This window comes from Lemur catta, chromosome Y (genome assembly GCF_020740605.2).
Source record: "Lemur catta isolate mLemCat1 chromosome Y, mLemCat1.pri, whole genome shotgun sequence".
Taxonomy (NCBI): Eukaryota; Metazoa; Chordata; class Mammalia; order Primates; family Lemuridae; genus Lemur; species Lemur catta.
Genome location: NC_059156.1, coordinates 6,225,737 through 6,239,538, shown reverse-complemented (window position 1 = coordinate 6,239,538; position 13,802 = coordinate 6,225,737).

Sequence of the window (13,802 nt, the reverse complement as noted above, 5' to 3'; positions counted from 1 at the left end):
GTGCTGTTCCATTGCTCTATGTCTCTGTTATTGTGCTAGTGCCATGCTGTTTTAGTTACTATACCCTTGTAGTATACTTGGAAGTCACAAAAGTAATGCCTCACAGTATGTTCTTTTTGCTTAAGGTTGCTTTGGCTATTTGCAGCCTTTTCTGGTTCCATTTGAAGTGTAGAATTACTCTTTCCAGATCTGCAAAAAATAATTTTGGTATTTAATGGGGATTGCATTAAATCTGTAAATCATTTTGAGTAAAAAAGATATTTTAACAACATTGATTCTGCCGATCCATAAGCATAGCATGGTTTTCCATCTGTTTAGGTTTTCTGCTATTTACGTCCTCAGTATATCATACTTCTCCCTCTGGAGTTCCTTTTCCTCCTTAGTTAAATATATTCCCAGGTATTTTATTTTCTTTGTAGCAATTGTGAAAGGTATTGAGACTTTGATTTGGTTCTCAGTTTGATTGTTGGCATATATGAAGGCTCCTGATTTGTGTACCTTGATTTTATAACCTGATACTTTGCTGAACTTATCCATTCCAGCAGTCTTGTCCCAGACTCTTTGCAATTTTCCGGATATAAAAATCATATCTTCAGCAAAAAGCAATACTTTGACCTCTTCCGGCCGCATTTGGATGCCCGTGATTCCCTTCTCCTGGCTGACTAGAACTTCCAGTATTATGTTAAATAGAAGTGGTGATAGAGGGCAACCTTCTCTGATTCCAGTTCTGAGCAAGAATGCTTTTAATTTTTTCCTGTTGAGTATGATGTTGGCTGTGGGTTTGTCATATATGGCTTTTGTCATCTTCAGCAAAGTCCCATCTTTGCCTATTTTATTAAGAGTTCTTACCATAAAAGGGTGCTGAATTTTGTCAAATGTTTTTTCTGTGTCTGTTTAGTGGCTCATATGGTCTTTGTTTTTGCTTCTGTTTATGTGGTTAATTACCTTATAGATTTGAGTATGTTGAACTATCATCCCTGCATCTCTGGGATGAAGCCCAGTTGGTCATGATGGGGTTTTTTTGTTTGTTTGTTTTCTGTTGTTGTTGTTTTGGTTGTCTGTGGGTTTTTGATTAGGTGAATTTGATTTGCTAGAAATTTATAGAGAATTTTTGCACATACATTCCCAAGGGATATTGGTCTTTAGTTTTCTCTTATTGTTGAGTCCTTTCCTGCCTTTGATATCAGGGTGACGTCAGGTTTTTAAAATGTGTTGGAGAGGATCCCTTCATCTTGATGCTGTGAAATAATTTCTGCAGTATAGGCACCAGTTCTCCTTTGTGGGTCTGGTAGAATTTAGGTGTGAAACCATCTGGTCTGGGATTTTTTTTAATAGAAGGTTTTTTTATTATAGCTTCAATTTTGGTGCATGTTACGGGTCTATTCAGGAGTTCTGTTTCTTCCTTATTGAGCCTAGGGTGGCTCTGTATTTCCAAGAATTTTTCCATTCTCTCCAAATTTTCAAGTCTATGTGCATAGAGATTTTGGATGATATTTTTTATTTCCATGATATCATTTGTAATTTCTACTTTTTCATTCCTGATTGAGCTTATTAAAGTCCTTTCTTTTCTGCTTCTGATTAATCTAGCAAGAGGCATGTCAATTTTGCTTATCTTTCCAAAGAACAAACTTTTTGTTTTATTAATCTTCCCTATAGTTTTGTTATCAGTTTCATTTAGTTCTACTTGGATCTTTGTTATTTATTTATTTATTTTCTGCTGCTGGTATTGGGGTTGGTTTGCTCTTCCTTTTCCATTTCTTTGAGTTGATTCATTAGATTATTGATTTGTGATCTTTCTGTCTTTTGGACATAGGCCTTTATGGCTATGAATTTTCCTCTCAGGACTGCTTTAGCTTTGTCCCACAGATATTGATAACTTGTGTCCCCTTTACTATCAAGTTCAAAGAATCTTTTGATTTCCATCTTAGTTTCCGCCTTGACCTGAGTATCATCAGCAGTAGGTTGTTTAGTTTCCATGACATTGTGTAGAAATGAATGTTTCTAGTGGAGCTGATGTCTAACTGTATTCCACTGAGACATGTTTTTTAGCCTAGAATATGGTCAGTTTTAGAGATTGTCCCATGAGCTGTTAAGAAGAACATATACTCAGTGGTTTGGGGACAGAATGTTCTATAAACGTCTTTTAGGCCCATTTGTTCTAGAGTTCTGCTTAAAATCATTGTTTCTTCATTTATTTTATTGTTGGAGATCTGTCCAATTCTGTCAAAGGGGTGTTAATGTCCCTGGCTATTATGGTGCTGCTGTTTATCATTTCATGTAAATCAAGTAGGATTTGCTTTATGAATCTGGGTGCATCTCTATTGGGTGCATATTTATAATTGTTATGTCTTCTTGTTGAATTGTTCCTTTCACCATTATGTAATGACCATTACTTTTGTTGATTTGAGCACTAAGTTATCTGATATGAGAACAGCTACACTAGCTTTCTTTTGGTTTCCATTTGCATAGAATATTATTTTGTGTTCCTTCACCTTCAGTCTGAATGAGTCCTTGCACACTAGATGTGTTTCCTGAACACATTAGCTTGTGTATATTTATTGATTCATCTAACTTATGTCTCTTCAGTGAGAAGTCCAAAGCCATTCATATTTATTGAAAGAATTGATAAGTGGGTGGATTTCTGTTCATCCTCTTAAGTAGAATTCTGTTGCTTTACCTCTTGAGCCATTCTGGTGTCTGTCCTTTGACCTTTAGCTTTTGGGTGATTTTACACTGGTAAGTGGTTATTGTGCTGGCCCCATAAAAAATGCAGTTCTGAGTACTTCCTGAAGGGAATGTCTTGTTTTGACAAATTCCCTCAGTGTTTGCTTGTCTGAGAAAGTCTTGATTTCCTCCTCATATATGAAATTTAGCTTTACATTATACAAAATTCTAGGTTGGCCTTTATCCCATTTAAGAAGAATGAGAATGGGGCCCAATCCCTTCTGGTTTGTAAGGTCTCAGTTGAGAAGTCTGTAGTTAGTCTGATGGGTTTTCCTTTGTACATTCCCTGCTGTTTTTGTCTTATGGCTCATAGGAACACCTCTTCCACATTTATTTTGGGAAGTCTGATGATTATTTTTTGTGCTGACTGACTCTTTGCAATAAATCTTACAGGGGCCCTTTAAGATTTTTGTACCTGGTTTATTTAGATTTCTAAGAGGACCAGGAAATTTTTTCTCAATTAATTCCTCAAATACATTTTCCAATCCTTGTGTATTTTCTTCTTCAGCCCCAGGGAGGCCAATGAAACAGCAGGCCTGCATCCTAGCTGCTGTTTTGACTCAAGGAATTCCAGGACCATGGTGTGGACCTCCCTCAGGTGCTCTGTCCAAGACAGGACACTCCGGAGTCCCAGACCTCCAACAAAAGGGACATACCACTGCAGGTCCCAAGCAATGTGCCTATTACAAACAGGAAGGTAACTGAAAGAGATAGTGCCCAATCTTAGAAGAACTAATTCTGATAAAGATTTCCTCCCCATTAACCACATGCCTGGGGTAGCTGGGGGGCAGGAAGCCAAAATTGTTGAGGATGGGGACCAGAAATTGACAGGGCCCCAGGAATTCCTCACAACCTAAGAAACACCCTCTAAATTTCCCACATGGAGCCCTGGGTCATGATGACAGTGGGAAATCTACTTTTGAACTTTTTGTTAGATGCTGACACCATTTACATGCCAATAAACACCCAGATGTCTAAACTGTCTTCAGAGACTATGGAGGTGACTGTAGTCTCCAGAGAAACCTCCATGAGGCCATTCCTACAATCCTTGGAGGATTAAGGGTTAACCCAAACCCACTTGAAACACAGTTTACTCTATGTGCCTGAGTGCCTCATTCCTTTGCTGGGGCATTATCTTTTAACAAAACTAAATGCCAAACTTACCTTTAGCCCTGGACAACTGAATGAATATCAATCAGGGTGCCTCCAGAAAAGGGCCTGTGGCTTGCAGCCTGAGCTGCTGAAATCAGAAACCTCTGCGCCAGTCCCCACTCCTAAACAGAAGCTTCAAGAGGTGAGTCTGTAGTCATGGGAAGACGGAGACTAGGAAGGGCTAAGACCATCCCAATGTAAACCAATGTACAGGTGAAAATGCCACCACCACATTTAAAGAAATGCCCCTGCAGGGAAAAGCATGACAGAGAATCCAGTCTCTCTTGTCCACTTTCCTCAGTTTGGACTCATTAGAACTTACTGGTCCCCAAATTACACATCCAGCCAGCCAGTCCAAAAGCCTTGAACTATGGAATATAGATTTGTTCAGGACCAGAGACGTTAGCCCAATTGTAGAAGACATTCACCCAGCAGTCCCCAAGCCTTATAAGCTACTTACAACTCTGACTGGTAAACTTTGCTGGTTCATGGTCTTGGATTTGAACTGTGCTTTCTTCTGCATCCCTCTGAGCCCAGAGTCAAAAGAACTGTTTGCTTTTGAATAGGAGGACTTGGAAACAAAAGCAAAGCAAATACTACTGGACAGTTCTTCCCCAAAGTTTAAAAAAATACCTATAATCTTTGTGGAAATCCTTGCTAAAGACTTCGGAGACTTCCAATTAAAGGATACAACTTTACTGCAATATGTTGATAAAATACTAGTTGCTAGTATCACAAAAGAGGCATCTTATCAGAACACTATATTAACTCTAAAGTTTCTGGTTGAGTGGGAGTATAAGGTAAGCAAGAAAAAAGATTTAAGTTTCACAACCTTCAGTCAAATACCTTAGATTTGAAGTTTTCCAAGGAAAGAGAAACATGCTCCTGGATATGAGGTATGCCCTCACCAGAGTAGCCAAACACAAAACAACAGCCATGAGGCTTCTTAGGCATGGCTGGATTCTGACATATATGGATTCCTAACTTTGGACTTCTTGTTTGCTAAGCCCCTATTTGATCTCTTAAGGAGAGTAGATAATGAATCTGTAGAATGGACTATGGACAGTCAGAAGGCCTTTTTTTTTGTTTGAGACAGAGATTTGCCCTGTTACCCAGGCTGGAATGTAGTGGCATCACTGCAGTTCACTGCAACCTCAAATTCCTGGGCTCAAGAGATCTACAGACATGCACCACCCCACCTGGCTAATTTTTCTATTTTTCGTAGACATGGAGTGTCTCACTGTTGCTCAGGCTGTTCTTGAATGCCTCCCTCAAATAATTCCCCCACCTCAGCTTCCCAAAAGTACTAAGATTACATATGTAAGCCACTCTGCCTAGCCTGAAGGTCTTTTTAAATATACAGGAAAAGCTGCTGACTGCCCCAGCATTGGGGCTCCAAAATACAAGAAAACTTTTTGATCTTTTTGTGTATGAGAGGCAAGGAATAAATCTGGGAGTGTTAACTCAGGATCTGAGAAATGTTAAGAGAACGATGCTTATTTTCCAAAGCAACTGGACATTGTTAAAGTGATGGCCGTTTTGCCTCCAGGATGTTGCCACCAACTGTGACCTGCATCAAGAAGCAGAAAAGTTTGCATTATGTCATCCCACCACCATTCATGCATACTACTATGTGCTTCCCTTGCTGGAACAAAAAGGAAGATATTGGCTGACCTCTGGGAGGGTTAGCAGATACCAAGCCATCCTTTTAGGCAACCCAAATGTAACAGTGAGAGGAGTATCTCCTTTAAATCCTCCCACTTTACTCCCCCATATGCCCTATGAACCCATGCATGACTGTTTGCTCTACACAATCAGATTCAACAGACATAACCTTAAAAAGCCCAGACTTAAAGATGTTTACTGATGGAAACAGTTTTATGGATGAAGGACAACAGAAAGCTGGGTATGTGGTGGTAACAAACATCAACAAACATTAGAAGCCAAAACTCTCCCCACTGGAAACTTAGCACAGAAGGCAGAACTCATAGACCTTATCAGGGAACTCCAACTAGATAAGGAGCATGAGTAACCATTTCCACAAACTCCAGGTATGATTTTTCTGTTGCTCATGCTGATGAGGCCATCTGAAGAAAATGGGGAATTCTAACCTCTGGTAACAGGGAAATAAAGCATGCCCTCCTTGATGCCATTTTTGCCGCCAAGTAAGTAGTCATTGTGTGTCGCCTCAAACATCAGTAGGCAGTTTGTTGGCAAGGGGCAATCATCAGGCAGATTGGGTCATGAAGGAAGCAGTAAGAAAAAAATGCTCCCAAGACTTCACTGATGCCCTTATTGCCTGAAGTAGATGTTGGCCCTGAACCTCCCATATACTCAAGAGTGCTTTATTGGAAGCTTGACCCCGAACAAAGGACTCAGGATGGGTGCATATACAATGAGACTGGAATGGTTCCCAAATATTTTATGAATAACATTTTCAGGCATATTCATGACTCCACCCACTATGGTGAGATACCACCCTATTACAATGGATACAGATATATATCATTGGTCCAATATGAAAAGGACCATGCTGAAAGTTATAGAAATGTGTCTCTTATGTACTTTCCTTGTTGGAGGGAAAGAGAGCTTCAAAAGCCATAAGGCCCTGATAAAAGAAATGATTCCTCAATTTAGAGTACAGGTTTCCATTCTAATGTGACCTCAGAAAAGTCACTGCCTATTGCCCTATTTAGAATAAGAAACCTGCAGGAGTTTATTCAAGTTCAGCCATTTTGAAGTTCTATATGGAAGACTGTCCCTGTGCTCTGGCTCTAAACTATGAGACCCCAACAGGTTATTCATCAAAGAGTTGGATATTATATAATTAGCTATATATAGCCCACAGTTCTGACCCTAACTGCTATACATATATATATATTTTTTCTGAGACAAAGTCTTGCTCTGTTGCCAGGGCTACAGTGCCGTGGCGTCAGCCTAACTCACAGTAACCTCAAACCCCTGGGCTCAAGCCATCCTTCTGCCTCAGCCTCCCGAGTAGCTGGGACTACAGACATTCGCCACCATGCCCGGCTAATTTTTTCTATGTATTTTTACTTGTCCAGCTAATTTCTTTCTATTTTTAGTAGAGACAGCGGTCTCACTCTTGCTCAGGCTGGTCTTGAACTCCTGACCTTGAGCAATTCTCCCGTCTTGGCCTCCCAGAGAGCTAGGATTACAGGAATGAGCCACCGCACCCGGCCCATAACTCCTATTCATGAGTTTGCTTCTAGCAGATTGCAGTTCCTGGTGGACATTCCATTATATCACATCTGGCCTGGGGATTGGGTACTGCTTAAGACATGGAGAAATCAACATTCTGATGATCAACTAAGGCCCTTGTGGAAGGTACCATATGGAAGTCTTGCTGGTGTCTGCTCTTCCGTCAGACTCACAGGAGTCAAGGCCTGGACTCACCAAAGTCAAGTAAAGCCAGGCCTGATTGATTCCTGTCCCAGCAGAAAAACCAAGAAAATACTTTGGGGCTGGGTGTTGCAGCTCACACATATAATCTCAGCAATTTGGGAAGCTGAGGCAAGAGGATCACTTGAATCCAGGAGTTTGAAACCAGCCTGAACAATATAGCAAGATGCTGCCTCTACAGAAAAATAAAAAGATTAGTTGGATTTGGTGGTACACACCTGTAGTCCCAGCTACTCAGGAGACTAAGGCAGGAGGATTGCTTGTGCCCAGGAGTTCAAGGCTATAGTGAGCTATCATGATGTCATTTTACTCCAGTTTTGGGGAACAGCTCAAAAACAATAAGAAGAAGACACTCTGAGCTCTCATGAGTGCATAAACAAGCCCATCAGAACTTAAGTATCTCTACACGAGAAATCCTAGATAAGCATTTCTTTTATGTTTTAGTAGAACTTAAATGAAAATATATGCCCTCCTGATTATAATCATTATTTTCAATGTCATAGGAATCTTTCCTATCATGGTGCTTTGTGAAAAAATACGGGATACCTTCATAATTTTTGTTGCCTACTAGGTGTGTAATCCATACATTTATTTCATTATTGCATTTATTATTGTTATTGCTAGAATCCTTTGCATTCTAGACATCTTGTGCCATGCAAGAATAGTTCCTTGTTTCCTCTTGTGGACATTCCATTATATCACATCTGGCCTGGGGATTGGGTACTGCTTAAGACATGGAGAAATCAACATTCTGATGATCAGCTAAGGCCCTTGTGGAAGGTACCATATGGAAGTCTTGCTGGTGTCTGCTCTTCCGTCAGACTCACAGGAGTCAAGGCCTGGACTCACCAAAGTCAAGTAAAGCCAGGCCTGATTGATTCCTGTCCCAGTATACCCTTGATACTTAGGTTTATCAAGGATGCCAACTTTTAATTCTGTGAGCTTAGCCACACTTACATCCCCCCCGTCTTGTCATCCAGCCTAGAATGGCATAACAATATTATAATCAAACTATCTCAAAGCAATGCTACAGGGATAAATCTGTCAGATTGTTGGATTTGTCAATACTTACCCTAGTCTATTCAAGACAAACATTTACCACTGATAATACCCATCACAGAATTTTCAGATATTCCCAGTGCCACCACATATCCAAACCAATCCTTCTATTTACTTTTCAAGTTCAATTGATCATGTTCCAAGATATACCTACTCCTTGTATCAACCTACCTGGTGTTCTTAGAACAGGGTGGTTATACTGGACCACAGGACCCCCACAGTCCTTGATCTATACGATTAACAAATGGAACCTGGACCCAGTGCAGGATCCTTCTTATACCAACAGATCATACATATGGGGTATCATATAAATACATTTTGTAAAGCCTGCAAAAAACATGATTTCTGGCTTGACTGCATATTATTCATGCTCCCTATGAATGAGTCTATTAATGAGCGTATTCTAGGGAGTAGTACCTGTGGGCCCCCTGCATATCCCATTGTCTGTAGCATGGAATCAGATCCTCCCTTGCAATGATGGGCCCATTTCCGCCTTAATAGTATACATATAGAGGGCTCCTGTTTTTTGGACACTCTGTGACCCTATTCTCTGTCCTAATGACAAAGATTTCCAGCCACTGCCTCATATATTAAAGAGAGGGGTACCAAGAGAACACCAGGACACTAAGAGCCTTTTAGGAATAATTGTTCCCAGCTAAGAATTTCACACTAACAAAGATGTGATCATAAACTTGATAAACAAAGATGTGATCTGCCACCTTGGGGTTCATTTATGATGAAACCATAATAAGCCGCAGGGCCCAAGAGAAGGCCTCTAACTCACTAGCACAATCACGCAGCCTGAGACCTCCAGTTGGCTAAACAAGGGGTTTTGTACAGCACTAAGTATCACCTGGTGAACCTACATGAATATCTCAGAAGAAGTTGAAACCCAAAGAGAAAAGATTTCCCAATAAGCTGCATGGCTACCACAGGTTCCTACTAATAACAGCAGGTTGCTGGAGCTGTTTATCTGGATTCCCCAAAGTTTCAGATCAGTTCTACAAGGCCTTTGAAAGTTGAGATCCTCCCTTCCTCTGACGGGACTCCTCATTTATTTTATCATCCACTGCTCCCTTAGGTATTATATACAGAATGAACCTCTTTAAAGTTGTTTTATAGAGTTAGGTTCCTATCCATTAACACATGGAATTTGGGAAGTGGAATGGTGTGAATGTTGGTGCCCCCCAAAAATTCATATGTTGGAACCTAATACCTAATGTGATAGTATTAATAAATGGGCCTTTTGTAAGTGATTGAGCCATGAGAGCTCTACCCTCACGGATGGCTATTGTCCTTATAAACAGGCTCAAATAACCTTTCTTTCACTCTTCTGCCATGTGAAGATGCAGCAAGAAGGTATCATCTTTGCGTTGTGTTTTTGTTTTTTGTTTGAGATAAGAACTCATTCTGTCACTCAGACTAGATTACAGTGGCACAATCATAACTCACTGTAGCCTTGAACTCCTGAGCTCAAGGGATCCTCTCACCTCAGGCTCCTGATTAGCTGAGACTGCAAGGACGCACCACCACATCCGGCTAATTTTTAAATTTTTTCTAGAGATAGTGTCTTGCTGTATTGCCCAAGCTGGTCTCAAACTTCTGGCCTCAAACAGTCCTCCTAAAGTGCTGGGATTATAGGCATAAGCCACTATGCCTATCCCCAGGTGCCATCTTTGAAGCAGAGACCAGTCCCTCACCAATTATTGAATCTGCCATTGCCTTAATCTTGGACTTCCTTTTTCTCCAGAACTAAAATTTCCATTGTTTGTAAATACCAGTCTAGGGTATTTCGTTATAGCAGCTGGGATGGACTAAGGCAGGAAATATCTAACAATAAATATGAAGTCATTCAATCCATGCACACAGGATGTGTTTGTGTTTATTTAATTTAATCTTTAATTTCTTTAATTTCATCTTTAATTTCTTTCTGTGTTGTATAGTTTTTAGTGTTCAACTTTTGAATATCTTCAGTTAATTTTTTTCTAAGTATTTTATTCTTTCTGATCATGTCATAAATGAAATACTTTTAACACTTTATTTTCAAATTGTTTATTGCTAGTGATACAATTGATATTTGTAGATTAATTTCGCATCCTGCAACCTTCCTGAACTCATTTATTAACTTGAATAGTTTTGTTGTATGTGTGAATTTCTAATGATCTTCTAAATCTAAGTCATATAATCTGCAAAAGAAAATAGTTTTACAACTTCCATTCCAATCTGGATATCTTTTATTCTTTGTATAGTTTAATTGTCCCAGCTAGAACTTTCAGACAATCTTAATTAGCATTGCTGAAAGTAGATATATTTGTTCTTAATCTTAAAGAAAGAATCCAGTCTTTCACTGAACAAATGTGAGACTAGGTGTAGAATTTTCATAAATGTCCTTTTTCAGGTTGAGGAAGTTAGTTTGTCTATATTCCTAGTTTGTCGAGGATTTTTGTCATGAAAGGATGATGGATTTTGTGAAATCTTTCTGTATGTGTATAGATGAACAGATAGATGAACAGAATCTTGTGAGGTTTTTTTTTTTCGTCTTTAATTTACTCATCTGATATATTACATGGATTTTTATGTTTTACCAACTGTGCATTCCTGGCATAAATCCCTCTGCTTTGCAGTGTATAATCGTTTCAATATATGTCTCAGTTTGGTTTGCTACTGTTTTGATAGAATTTTTACACATATATTTACCAAGGGATATTAGTTGAAGGTTTTTGCTTTAAATTATTTCCTTTTATTATGATGTCCTTGTTTGGTTTTGGTATCAGGTTAATACCAGCCTCATAGAATGAGTTGGGTGTTGTTTTTAAATGTAGGTTTGTTATTTGTACATGGTGAAACCAACAGAATAGGAAATGACTGCCACTGAAAAAGACAGTTACAGTTCTGTGAAAACATCAAAAATAATTAAATACTTAGACACACCATGCTATGTGCAGGGTCTCTTGTGAAAGCACCAGGCTTTGTCATGAGACAGAAGGACTGAGGGAGAAACATAGGCAAGCTCCATTATGGTGCCTTTCATTGGGAAGATTGGGTAAGGCAGAGGAGTAAGCAGAGTATCGTTATAATTGGCTTTAGGATTAACCTTAGTTCAAATAATTTTATCAGGCCTTGGGGCACACGGCTTATCCCTCCTAGTCTAGTGACAGGCCCTGAGTGATTAAGGAATGGGGATAATGACTGCATATGAAAGCCTAATGGAGGGGTGGGGTGCGCAGGCTCTGGATTAATTGGTGTGCATTTTGAAGACCGTGCTCTGTCAGGACTCTACTAGTCCTCAGAAAGAAGTGTCAGCAGTGTCAGCAAGACACAGATGGGAAAATGTCAAGAGATACAGAAAATACAAAAAAACATGATTAATACAGAAATGTTCCCTCTGTGAGGGACTGGTGTTAATTCTCCAAATATTTGGTAGAATTCAGCAGTGAAGACATCTAGTTTTGAACTCTTCTTTACTGGTGTTTTTGTTTGTTGTACTGTTTTTGTTTTTAGTTACTGATTGAATCTCCTTACTCGCTATGTTGCTACTTGAATTTTGTCTTTATTTCTTCTTCTATTCTGTTTCAGTTTTGTGTTTCTAAGAATCTGGCAATTTAATACAGCTTATCTTATCTTGGGGGTCATATAATTGCTTATAATATTGAATTATAACTCTTACTTTCTATAAGATCTGTAGTAATGGCTTCTCTTTTGTATTAGATTTTAATAATTTGAGTGTTTCTTTTTTCTTAGTCAGTGTATTAGTGAGGTTCTGTCTCTAAAAGAAAAAAAAAATGCCAAGCATGGTGGCTAGCACCTGTAATCCCTGATACTTGGAAAGGTAAGGCAAAGGATTGCTGGACTGCTTGAGACAGAGAAACAGAACCAACGGAATATACATAGAGAAAGAGACATTGATTTAAGGAATTCACTTACATAATTATGAAGGCTTTGGAAATCCAAAATACCAGGAGGCAGCCTTAGAGAGCTGAAAATTTAGGGAAGATTCAGAGTTTGAGTCTATAGGTAGTCTGTTGGCAGAATTCCCTTACTTGGGGAAGTTCAGTCTTTGTTCTTCTGTGGACTAGATGAGGCCCACATACATTATGGAGGATCATCTGTTTTACTCAGAATTCACTGATTTAAGCATTAATCTCATCAACAAACACCTCCACAGAAACATCTAGAATGTTTGACCAACTAGCAGGGTACTGTGGCCAACATACGTGTAAAATGAAGCATCATAGCTAGTCTAGTGGCAAAATTCTTCAATTTTCCTAATGTTCTTCCAAGAACCACCTTTCAGTTTTATTAATTTTCTTTCTATTCTTTTTCAATTCTTTATTTCATTTATTTATGCTTCGTTTCCTTTTTTCTATTTGATTCTGTTCATCTCACTCTACATTTTTTGATTGTTAACATATAAGATTTGATTGTTAAGCCAGGCACAGTGGTGCTATCTGTAGTCTTAGCTACTTGTGAGGCTGAGGCAGAAGGATCTTGAGCCCCAGAGTTTCAGTTGTCCAGCCTGGGCAACACAGGAAGGCTCCATCTCTGAAAAAGCAAAATAAAATAAAATTAATTTTTTAATGTTTAAAAAAAGATTTGATTATTGGTGGTTTTTTTTCCCTAGTTGTCACCACTAAATGTCATAAATTTTATGAATTTTGATATATTGTGTTTTCATTTTTATACCATTTAATACAGTTTCTAATTTTCTTATGAGATGTCTTATTTACTCAAGGTTTACTTAGAAATTGCTCAACTTCCAAATGTTTGGTTTTCCAAATCTCCTATTATTGATTTTAAATATTAAAATTGTTTCTTTTCATCCTTTTAATTTATTGTGAATTGTTTTATGACTAGCCCATGATTTACCCTGAAATATGTGATTAAGGATTGATGATGGACTTAGCACACAATGACTTTAAGGCAAGTATCAAACATGTTCAAATAAGTAAAGGGAATCAAGTCAAAAGAATTAAAGGAATATGGTGAATTTAAAAAAAAGAATTAAAGGAATATGAGTAACTTCATATGAAGAATATCAATAAAAAGACAAATTATACAGCCAAATAGAATTTTGGAGTCGAGAATTTCAAAAAATAAAATGAATTATTCACCAGACTATCTCAACAGCAATTTTGAGGTGGCCTGGGCCAGTAAACGAAGAGCAGTAGAACGGAAACAAATGAGAGACATAAAAAACATATAGCAAAATGGCAGATGTTTAAACCCACAGAATTTCCCAGAGGTAGGTACAAAGCAAAGGGAGGACTCAAAGATGACTGCAAGGTTTCTGGTTGGATCAGAAATTAGAGTTGTCATTATCTGGGATCAAAAAGACTTTGAAAGAAGCAGAATTAGGAGATGGAGGATATTAATCATTCATTTGGAAGTTAAGTTTGAGATATCCAAGTGGCACTGTTCGGTAGGTATTTGTATACATAAGCGAA